We start from the raw sequence: 13,285 nt of genomic DNA, 5'->3' as shown, positions 1-13,285 counted from the left end.
CAATTAGGGACCATGAACTTTGGTCCGAGGTAAGAAAACCATTTTTACCATTGATTTGTTGGTGCCCATTTTGGGGAAAAATTAATCAATTTGTTTGGTAACGAGTGGAGTGAACTTTAGTCTCACATTAATTAACACTAGATTCACGAACATTGAGTGTATATATTTTTATTGAAATATCTTTAGATTGATGATTACATTAAAATGCAGATTTTCGTTTAATTAAGAAGTATATTTGTATCGTTATATTAGCCAAATTCTACATAAATTACTAATAAATAATAGTTACCAATTTTATAACTTTAAGTATGGAACCTGTCAAATTGACGTGTTGTGTAAATCTGGTGTTAAGCAACGATCGACGTTAAAGAATGAACCAAAGTGATTGATTTTTTAGCATTTAGCGATATATTATTGTAAATGGATTTTTAGCGAAAATAAAATATTTAGATCAAATATCTCGATAAGATTTTGTTTATTCCCTGTCAGTTGTCGGTATTGTATTAAAATTGAATTATTTAGGCGTGTTTATTGTTGCAATGGTTCGAATTCCGGATATGAAACAAGTGATGTAAGAGGTGCATTCCGTTGCACCAATTTTACAGTGAAATCGTGCCTTTTACTTCGCAAAAGTGCGTGAAATAGCTCTGTCGTTTAATTCTTGGTTTCTTAAAATTCTGGTGATTACTTTGACGAACAATATTTTCTGTCGAAAGAAATATCTTAGGCTTCCGAGTACGTGCATAGTTGAATATATAGCCACTTTCATTTAAATGGATGGTTTGATTCTAGAAGCTACCATTATGCACTTGACCATGCGAATACGAAGAGTAGGTCAAGGTTTAATGGCTGCATTTCTAGGAATTTATTTCTAATTCTAATTCTTATACGTGTTTTTAAATAAAATTACATTATAAATTATCAACTTAAGTAATTAAATTTTGATCTGAGTTTCATGATTATACTGACTGATTTAAAATACTAGGGAAAAATATTTGATATTTGAAAAATAACTTCCACATCGTTTTGCTTTGTTTTAATATATTAGCTAAGTGCATTTGATTGACACTTGGGTAAATGTTATAGTTATGTGCATATAATTTATTATTTTAGTAATCCTTTGAAAGTAAATAGAGCAGTGCTGCAATATGAAGAAGAAAATTGGAGAATTTAATTCAGAACATTCGTGCACCTAACATAAATTCAAAAAATGCATTCAAAAACGTTTTAAAGAATTTTATAATGCGTTGTTGATGTATTTGATTTTACATTATACCATAATTATAAATAATGTTAAGTTCCAATTGGTGTATATTACGTAATAAGTTCAGTAAAGCTTATATTTGTTTATATGGTATTGTATATCTTGTGAAAGACGATATATATATTTATTATAATCCAATTAAACAAGAAAAATCTGGTTTCAATTAATTCTCTGCTATAGTTCGACCACACCACTTATGCCAATAAGTGGTAAATATTTTTCAAAGTCTTTATGTGTGACTCATATTCGAAATTTGTATGAACAATATCTACTGTATTTGTTCTTAACTAATTTTACTTATATAGAATAATACATTTGTTAGAATTTGTGACCAACATTTCGCTCAAATGAAAAATTAAATCTAAGGAAATAAAATAAAATCTATGATGAAAATTTGTAGTTTTAACGAATTTTAAATGTGTATAAGATATTCTAAAGAAATTGAAAATAACATTTTGTGTCCACTGTTGGCATAGACGAGGTGTACGAGTAGACCTTACACCTTATGGACTTTCATGGTCCAATCTGACTGCCATACCGACCTGAAAATTTAGAGATGATTTTAGCGTCCTCTTCTCATGGATGGCGGTCAGTTGAGAAACTATTCACTGAATTAGTATTGACAGGCAAAGAGCAGTAGTGTTTGTGTAAATACATGTGAGTTGATTATGGAAGGGATTAAAATTCATTTCTGAATCTGTTGGTAACGTTGCGAATGACACGAAAAGGGTAATGGGATTTCGAGACCACATAAAAATGGAAGTCAAAGATCTATTCGTATACCTCGTCTCTGATAATACCCTAGAATCTTTGATGAATCAATGAGAATCAAAACTAACCTAGCGAAGAAGCTCTATATTTATGACGACCTATGCAAAGCGGATCGCAGCCAATTTGCTAATATTATTTAGTTTTTAATTAATGTCTGCATTACCCAGCTAAGAATGATACGATTATTAATTAAACGCTAAATAATATTACCCAGGTCCCACCACGTGGAGGTTGCTGCGAATGGAGACCCGCCCTAACCGATTCCCAACCACCCTCCATTAGTAAAGATCTTCTGTGACCAACGATCGTTGGTCGAAGAAGAAACAAACGAAAGTGTAACCAATGAAAGATGCACAACCAACGAAGAGAGTTGAAAGAGTTTTCAAAAGAATTTGTTTGCAAATAAAAATGATCTGCCTAACTATAAATCTAGATTCGTTTATTATATCTACAAACAATTCTAAATTCGCAGCCATTAGCTCGGTGTTACCCACAATAGAAAAGCTTTTTATCGTGGGTAACATCGATTACCAGGTCTCACCACGTGGAGGTTGCTACGAGTGGAGACCCGAAGGGAGATAGATGGAATCAAAGTTCCATCGATCTCCCTTTTAGCTAAGCTTAGCTGGATTACTAAACTAGAGAGATAGAAGGAAGCAATGTTCCTTCGATCTTCTAGTTTAGTTGTACCAAGTAATTATTCTGTTTAAAAAGGGGTGAAGCTAAATTATGGGATACGCGACGCGACGCGATGCTAAACCGTGCAGCAGATCTTCGGATCGAACCAACACTGCCCTTGGTAGATTGATTTCTATTTCTAGCAATCGATCTATCATGGGCAGGCGACTAGATCTTTCGGACAAACTAGACGGCCGATCACATGTTTCAATCGATGAAACAGCGGTGATCGAAGCTAGGAACCAGAGAACGAGTCGAGAGAAGCTACTTGTTAACTAATTACTTGGCAATATTGGGAGACGCATACAATAGGGACTTAAAATTAACGTCGAAGCTCAAGTCTAGTCAAGTTGAAACTAAAATTCGGACGATAGAAGGAAACAAAGTTCCTTGGATGTTCTGTTTTAGTTGTACCAAGCAATTATTCGGTTAAAAAGAGGGACGAAGTTAATTTGAGGGACACGCGACGCGACACGACGCGACGCGAAGCTGAACCGTGCAGCGGATCCGAGGATCGAACCTACTGCCCTTGCTAACTAGATCTCTACAGGATAACGGACGGCTGCGACTCCGAATCTAAGGTCTCCATTGCTCCAACGCAACCCGCCGGGAGCCCGAAGGACCCGACTCAAGTTGTCTGACAAAGAGAGAGTACCTCTGAAACAGTGTCGACTTTCGCTGGAAGGTATGCGTTTCCGCAGGATACGGAAACTCCACACCTTCCAGCAAAGTACCATTTTCCCTGGATCGAGCTACCAATGGGAAGGCGATTAGATCTTTCGGACCAGATACACGGCCGATCACATGTTTCAATCGATGAAACAGCGGCGATCGAAGCTAGGAACGGGGGAACGAGCGAGGGAGAAGCTACTTATTGAATAATTGCTTGGTAGGACGCGGAGACACGTATAATAAAGAAGGCTTCGACGTTAATTTTAATACTCGCGACGAAGCTTAAAAACTAATCAACTTGGAATTAAAAGCCCCTCAGCGGTTGCGTCGTCCTCCCTCGATGTCCTTGCGATTAATCCAAATTTAAACTGAAATCAAAACTCATATTTATATTAGTGAGATATGGAAGGAAATTTAATAAACACTTAAAAATGATCTATCACCTAACTAAAGGGAATTGGACAGAGTCTCGTAGCAATATGTTACAAGAATTTAAGTTGAAACGTAAAAATGAAAATCTTATATTAATCAGTGTCACCGAAACAAATGTGGTATATGCATCGACACAATGTTGAACAAATCAAAACAAACCTTCGTTGTAATGAAAGAAACTTGGATCGAGACACCAAATTGAATCAGCACCAAACAATCAAACAAAATGGAAGAATCAAACGAAATGGAAGAATCAAACAAAGTACCCCCGCAGAATATTACGAGAATTCGAGCAAGAACGTAAGAATAAAAATCTTATTCCAATCGGTGTAATAAAAATCATGAAATTGTATAGAAACAAATATAGTATATGGTTGAAAACAATGTTACATTATTATATCCTGCAATTTTATACATGCCGAAGCAATAACATAAATTCGACAAACAATGTAAAAGTAGAAGCAGAGAAAAGGAACATTCATAGTAACCAAATAAAATCAGATAGATAAATAAAGTTGAATTCACATCAAATAAACAAATAAAAATAATAAAATATAAATAAGTGAAGTGGACTTACTACTTGTTGTCAGTACATAGGATAGTTACCACTGGGCCAGCTGTAAAGTAAGAAAATATTCATATTATAGCAACATCAGTTAGGCAAGGAACGTAAAATGAGTTCATTGAAGCGAAATTGGTATCAAACGATAGAATAGAAGAGGGGAGAGAATTTTTAAACAGTTCTTACCGTTGGTCATCACCGTCCGGCACTGGTCAGTGGCGGTCAGTAGTGGTCAGTAGTGGTCAGTAGTGGCGGCAGCACTGGCCATCACTGGTCAGTAGTGGTCAGTAGTGGTCAGTAGTGGTCAGTAGTGGTCAGTGGTGGTCAGCCATGGTCAGTGGTGGCCAGTAGTGGTCAGCAGCGGCCAGCAGAGGTCAGCAGCGGACCCCGGTTCACTTCTGGCCATTTGTACACTCCCGAATTCGCGACGCGACTGAAGAATTCTTCGCAGTGAACCTGCTTATATGTCCAAGGTGATGAAAGGGTGGGGAGACCAATCAGAGCCAAAGTTAAAGTTAACAGTTAAGACTGTCTTGTCTACAAAGAAACTATTTCGATTGGTCCCACCTCATGACCATTTCTGGATCTTCACTGGACCGCTGACCTTGATGTCATCCTCACTGTTGACCACCAGTGACCATAAGCTAGTCATTGTTGATCATGGACCCATTGAAACCATTACGAAGATTAAAGCCTTCTTACGAGGATCCCTTTACAATTTGTTGCATGATCGTTTTAACCATTTGTTCCACTTTGGAAAAGTGTATCTCGTTAATTTTTGTCTTTTTGTACGTCAGTTCGAACAATTGCCATACGTGAGCGAAAAATTCGGAGGTGATTTTAGCGTCCTATTCTCATCGATGGCGGTCAGTTGAGATACTATTCACTGAATTAGTATTGATAGGCAAACAGCTGTAGTTTTGCCTAAATCCATGTGAGTTGACTATGGGGAAGGGTTTGAAATTCATTTCTAAATCTGTTGGTAATGTTGCAAGTGACATGAAAATGGTAATGGGGCTCTAGAGGCCCAGAAAAATGGGCTGAAAAAATACATTTAGTGAACAATCTACTCGTATACCTCGTCTGTGCTTTGGCTCCAATCGAGAATGGCTTGAACACTGTTCATCTGGACTCTTTTAATAATTCAGTTACCGTCCGTCGGTTAGAAAGAAACTCTTCCAAGATTCTTGACCTAAAACCATTTTGCATATTTTTTATTTCTTTCGCTTAAAATTAATCAATAAATATATACTAAAAATAAAATTTCACAATCAAATTTTTAAAAAGAATGATTCACGTATACCTTCTCCTAATTCTACCGATTAATTTCAATTTAAAGTTTAACTTTAGCTGCTGCAGAGTTAATGAAGTAATTACTGAGTCTTAATTTTATTCATCATAATTTAAAACAGCGCAATAATTTAAATATTCGTAGGTACATTGATTAATTTGAGTTTTAATTTTACCACAGGCCGTTTTTATTGGCATCAGAAATTTTTTATATGTCATAATTCATTTTAATCAGATTTAGGGAGAGCACGTGACAGGACGATATGAATATTTAATCGAAAGAAGAAAGAAACACATGCCATTTCTGGTAGCTGATAATTCAAATTAATTACAGTTTAAATGAGTATGAAAAACGCAATGATACCGTATAGTGACGCAAAAGTACTGGACGTTTATTTCGGGAACATGAATATATTATCTATGAAGTCACGAAGAAATGTGGGACCAGTCAATGGACTGTTAATTATACTACTTGAGAAACTAACTTTTCCTAAGTTAGTTTCCTTCTTTAAAATGACAGCTTTTCTTTGATTTCCACTATTCTTGACATTGTTATTAAAAGGAAAATTGTAGAAACTATTTATGATAAAATTCTGTTAGCGTACTATTTCTTTTTAAGATGAATCCTAGTTGGTGAACGTCTTTTGAAATGCTCGAACGTAACACTTCAAACCTGTTTATAACCTCCATTGGTAACAACTAGGGTACATTAAATGACAAAGAAGCAAACTTCCCTTAGTACATTTCTTTTTTAACGATCTTCCAGAAGGGGAATCGTTTCAAAGACTCACCAATCTTGAATGTGGCAATAATCTCTGAACTGAGTGCGCATTTACAGCACCCGAAGCCAAGAACGACACACACATGTTTAGTCGTGAAATTCAGAAACTCTTAAAGAATGTAATTTATTGCTGATATTAAACTTCGAATGAAATATTAATGTCACGAACACGAGTAGAATTACCTAGTTTTAGGGTCTGGACGGAAATATGTAAATCGAAATAGGAACAGTGGCCGTTTTCAGCGTCTTGCGATATTTCTTCGGGGACAACCTTTTCGAAATATATTTGCTTAAAGTTCCGCGTGACAAGATAAAACGATAATCAGTATCTTCGTAATAGTCGACGAAAGGCACAGCTATCGCAAGATGCGATCGTAAGCCAGAAACATTTACTTGGCACGTAATTGGGGAAATATTTTATTTTGGGGGTGTGTAATAATCTACCATCTCTGCGTAAAAGTTCAGAGGTCGTTGCCATTATGTCTTCATTTCTTCGATGTTAACATTCTATTCTTCCAATTTTCAATAGAAAAAATGATCTAAATTGAATTTTTGTTATTTTTAAGAACTACCAAAGCTATCAATTAAATACATTATAATACACTATAATTGTCGGTAGTTCTAGAGTTAATATCAAGTACAGTGAATGTTTTTAATTTTTAACGAAAATTCCCGTTAAACGCTGAGAAACATTTAAAGAAATTATTTATGCCTCAAATTCTAATTGCTCGTAATTAATGTGCTATATACATAAATAAACACTTTTATCGTCAATGTAGAAATATTACATTTTTATCACTATAGGTTGTAATGAGAAACTATAATATTTCTTGCAACACTAACAAAAGCATAACATTTAAATAAATACACATTTATAAATGTTATTATTAAACATAACGATATGAAATATTGTAATACTATGAAATTTAAGAGGGTAGAGAAACAAGTATGGCGGACAGTTTTAAACGAGAAGTCATAGTATTTCGGCCATTATTTTCGACGGTGATTAAACATCCGAGAAAAATTTCAGATGTCGCTATAGTTGATTCGTATCACGTGCCGCAAGTAGCATGCTCCGTGTTCGAAAATGGCGCCCATCGAGCGTGCTTTATTTAAATGAATTTCCTCATTAATTTCCGTATTACCCATTGTATGTTTATTGTCCTCCATCTAAAGATAAACCTTCATTATAAGCACCACACTCTTCTATTGCATAAATGCAGATAACGCACGCGTTGCATTCCCAAGGATGATCTCCGGCGATCGGTGCACTTCGAAAATAGCATCTAACGATTCGAGACTTCCAATTTGGGCTTTTCATCAATGTTCCTTCCAATCGTCCAAACAACGAAAAATGCTCATTGTCGCAGCGGGACGTCATGGACGCGCAATTATTCCGTCAATTGATCCAACTAGTTACGCGGAATTTGTGGAAAATAAAAAAAAAAAAGAAACATCGGCACGCTTCGAGAGTGAATCATAATCGTCCATGGAATTGGTCGTTATTTTCTTTTTAAAGGGGGCACGTTCCACTTCGACGAACAATGATTTCGCTCGTAGCGGGTTGAAAGACAATGTTTAAAACAGACGAATTTTTGGAAGTCATCAGGGAGTCAAATATTCTTTTGCAAAACAATTAAAAATGTGACCGCTTTTGTGGCTCATTTAATTGCAACTCTTCTTCAAATGGATGTTTAATATAAACCAAAAAATAATGAAAAATTGATAAAAATATTGGATAAAAATTCGAAATATAATAACAAACTTTGGAAAAGGAGGAATATTAAATTTCGTTTCCAATTTTTTATTTTAAACAATTTTTTAAAAACTTCTACTTTTAGTAGCTATGGTAGTTTCTTCTCTAGATTCTTTAAATATAAAGTGCATTCATATTTATACAGAAATTCATTATTTTCTTTTATACAACAAGTTTCAGTTTTTTTAAATGAATTTCTTTAATTATTAAGATTAACCGAAGAGTCAATGTATTTCCAAAGTTACTATAATACTGTCCTTGCAGTAATTTGCTCACAATGCGCTAAATTTAACACAATTCATGCTTGTTAAACGGACCAACGGACTTGAGTCCAAAGTTAAAATATTTGGAATAATTTATCCTGTATCGAAAATCGAACTTTTATCTGAAATATGAAAAACAATAATTGAAACGATTAATTTGCATTACTGTGATTTCATAACACAGGATATCCGTTATGTGATTTACCGCAGAATTGTTTGTATGAGTGGGCGTAAAGTTGTATCCCCAAGATCTACGAAATTACTATGACGCGCGTGTGTACCACGGTTCGTGATAATTTTGAGAATCGGTTCATAACGTCCTTCGTACGATATAAATAATGTAAGCTATCAATTCATTTGCAATGCTCTACAGTTATGGACGAAGAATACGATGGAAATTGCGGCGCCTCTGATTTCTCATATGAAAACAGAAATGACGGTAGGTGATTCAGGATAATAGTTTATAACAGTATTTTTCAAATTACCGTATGTGTATTCTTAGATATTCACGTGCTCTAAGAGAAAAAAGAGAGAAATTTTATAGCGAAATGAAAAAATTACTCCTCATAGTATTTCATTTTTAATAAAAATAAAAGGAAACATCCTCTAATTACTTTCTAATAGACATAGGTATCCGTCTCATTCAATATCCAATTTTTTATATACATTTTTAAACATAGTTTTGATTTTATAACATATTCGCCATTTTTCGTATTGTTTCCGTTAAAAGCAAGAAAAGTTTCGGTTATAATGAAGTGAATCGTACTGAAATGTAGGTGACAAGGGTTGTTTACTATTGCTGGATATCAGAGATTATTTTATTTTTAATATTTAAATAGGTTTGCTCGTTTTCATAGTAGACACATGGCGGTCTTTTCATTATCTTTGTTCTGTTAATAATATATTTAATTTTCGTTTGATTCGATTTGAAAAATATGTGATAAGAATTATTTAAATTTTTCATCACAGCATTTCAATCTCAGAGTAGTAAAGAACTTATTTTTCTATCATTTCGCAATTTCTTATTGTATTTTTATTCATATTACATTTTTCTTCATAGTAATTTCTAAAATATATTATACCTGAATATGATCGTGCTATAGCTTTCGATCGAAACGTCGTAATAGAGAATTAAATTAATTAAAAATAGTCAGTCTATTATATCAGACATTGCAATGAATTAATTTTTTAAATATATATTAATAATTTTTCTTCAAAAGTTTTATTTATCACAGCGAAACACTGGTTCATAGAACTCGTTGTTACATAAAATTTCAAATCAATTTCTAATCTGACCTGAAATCAATCTACAGTGCATTCGCCTCGAAGGAGTCCATTTAACGATTTCGCGTGGTCAATTTAATAAATGCAATTGCTTTGCATAACATTCAAGCCAGTTTCAGAGAGCACACGATCGCGATTCGCGGTTGCCGACGTTCTTCGTTGATAGTGCGAAAGAAGAAGCTTCTCGTTAATGATTATAACACTACCTCCTCTGTTCGACGTTTAATTAACTCTCCCTTCTTACCGAGAAACCAGAGTGTTCGTTGTTAAGGTGGTATCCTCGTTTGAATAGTCAAAAAAATCATTTTCTTTTTACTGCATTTAATATACTTTAAGAAACACACATCAAACTTAAAATGTAATTTTCTCGAGTTAATGGAAGCGATATCTTCAAAAGTAATTAATATATTAACTTGAATATTACTTGGCTTATAAAACACTCTCTCCATGTCTGAAGATATAATCAAAAATATAGCACACTTTTTTTTATTAAAATTTACTTTTCGAATTTCAAGAAGACGCCATTTTGAAAACTTTGAACTTACAATCTGTATTCTAGTATCGAATCTCACCGCTCCTTTACTAAATAAGAATTTATTTGAAATTTTTACTCATTAAAAAATGTCCAAGTGTAGTGAATATTCACAAAAATGTCATATTAAAATATCAAATTATTCGTACTGATACTTTCTTTCAAAAAAAATCACAAACAACGAGTTCTTTAAGATAATCATTTTTTACGGACATGAATGAAAACTAGCTTAAGATTGATATGAATGGTATCGTTGTGTTAATTTTCAATTACGTGAACCACAAGTTACTATTTATGGAGTGGTGAGCACGATACGTAAAAATGAAATTCTGCGAAACGTTTGTAGGTTGTAAGACGGCAGTGTTCTAGGAAATCGGTATTTACTGTACACAGCACGAGAGTAATATTTGTCTCAGTTAAAGTTTTGTGTGCTACAGCACGTAGTAAATTGGATAAAAATGACACCAATTATCGGTCGTCTCGGGGGCACATAATAGTTCATTCACCTCGAGACAATTCAAAGACCACGTGGCGACCTCTGTCCAGCGACACAAATTGCATACGACCTGCTTTCTATCGATATTCTTTGTCCTCTTCGACGCTTTTCCCAGTTTTCGTAAGCAATGGCATGTATTCAGATCGTATTATGAAATTTGCAAAAGTTCGATATATCAACGGTGATATAACGTATTCAATAAGAGGGAGAAAAACACTATATCGAAGTATGTACAAAAGAAGCTAATCGTAACTCTAATCATAAATCAAAATTATATGTACAATAGGTAACATTGCATTGATAATAAAATCAGATCCAAAAGGTACATTTTCACAAAAGCTTTCAACCATATGTCTGCTGATGGTAGAAATTGCAATAGCCGCTAAAAATATGAAATTAGATGGGAAATGAAACCAGAGTTTAAAAGTATAGATACATGTATCTATATTTGTGTGTATGGATTTTAAAGTGACACGAAATTACAGAGGGCTAACGAATAATTATCGAATATTAATCCTTGGAAATAAAAATGGAGTCATATTACTAGGCGTCGGACCTGAGACTATTTTTTTATTTATCTATTCCATAAAATGTACCAATTTATTAACAGTATTAGGTAGATCCCAATGATCGTTGCTTTAGTGAGTTCTTTAATACTAAGTTTAAATTTAAAATGATAAAACCACTTAAATAAAATAAGAATTTTGAACACATAAGTACAGTTCTCTATAAAACAATTTTAAAGTCTACTTCAAAAAGTAACAATTTAATTCTTCTGTAAGAGGCCTACCAAAGTATTTACTTTGTTGAGGGAGGGAAGTGAAGTTTCAGCTACATTATTAAATATAATTACCGAAAATGGCCTCTTTCTTTTTCGATTGAATTAATAATTACGAACGATCGTTTATTCTGCTTTTCGTATTTAGATCTGTACGTGCAAAATGGAACTTGTACAAAAATTTAAATTTCAATCGTTGAATCCTATTTTAGCGATAACTTGTGCTCACTGTGTCACCATCTTTTCTGGATTCATTCCAAATCTTGACTAATCCGTGCAAAGTTCGTCGCCATGCTTGGATAGGATCCCTGTCAACTGTGCCCTGTATCCTTGAGAGGACTGTGTTTACTTAGCACACGCGACGAGCCTTTATCGTGTCGTGCTTGAAATTATTTATCAAATGCGAATGGCGAATGTGCCGCCTTGTATACGAAAAGTATATGTATGTTGCATTATTTATAACTATCTGCATACCGACAAAATCCTGCCTCGTTTAACGTTAAGCTCGCGTTCCCGTGCGCGTAAATTATTCGCAATCGTGTTACCTTATCGGGCGAAACGGAAAATTAATTTTCATGTGCAATATTTGAGTCCATAATTTTAATTGCACATTATGATATAAATGACATGCACTAGTATGCATGTTTTATGAGAGGGCTTAGAATTCATGCTTCGATGAATGAGAGAGAAATGATTTATTATTATATAAAGTCTCGATGTAAGAAACAATCTCTTGGAATCAAAATGAAATCTATATACGAAAACATTAACTGCACCATTTCATATTTATACACGCTAATAACAACAATTTTTAACACTGTTTATTTCTTACTTTAATATAGAAAATTCCCAAGTTATGGTTTACTCGAACGAATTAACTTTCATTCAGAAGTGTTCGTTATTTGTAAAAACCCCTGAAAAATTACACGAACACAACTTTAGTCAAAATAAAATTTCAACTAAAATATGATTATTACAAGTCAAATAAGATAGTACATTATTTCATAATTTGTCAAGTACTTCGTTTTAATAACACCGAAGCCTTCGTTCGCATTGCCCGTGTTGCGCAATTATTTAACTCGTTTGCCAAAGAAAACGAATTGTCGCAAGGCACGATATGTGGTAACCTCCTTTGTTGTTTTGAATCGAACGGAGGCGGTTCGTTTCGACGTCGAATCAAATTTACAACGACAGAAACGGAAAAATTCGATTGCAAGAGCGTCCCAGAAATATGGCGCCAAAGAGACGCTTTAAAATCCTGCGCACGCGCAGCGACGGGGTGTCCGGCGAGTGTAAACAAAACTGGAGGCGACCGCGTGGTTTGGATCAGTGTGGCAACGACTCCCGCGGTCGAAGGAGTCAGTGGAGGTGCCTTTCCCCTTTTCCAAATCTTTAGTTTCGATCGGGACGATTCGTAGGTTCGCAACGTTAATTCTCCGGACGATACTTTCCAAACGAGAAGAACGTGTCGAGTTTTATCGACAAGAACGACGAGCCCGATCGGAGGACGGTGGATCGAGGTTCGAGCGGAATTAAAACAGTTTCGTCAACAGTCGATCGATTCAGTCCGTTAAAACTTTCTATTATTAAACCAAAAAAAAAAAATACGTGATTCTTTTCATACGATCTGCTATACAGCAGACAGTGCGTTGATATTTCTGAGAACTTTAAAGTGCGGTTCTGTCGTCTCTGAAAAATATTTTCATTCGTACTTTTAATTCGAAGA

This window comes from Colletes gigas, unplaced genomic scaffold (assembly GCF_013123115.1).
Source record: "Colletes gigas isolate AHSC1104 unplaced genomic scaffold, ASM1312311v1 Colletes_gigas_Sc00017, whole genome shotgun sequence".
Classification (NCBI taxonomy): domain Eukaryota; kingdom Metazoa; phylum Arthropoda; class Insecta; order Hymenoptera; family Colletidae; genus Colletes; species Colletes gigas.
Note: the sequence above shows the minus strand (reverse complement) of the source record.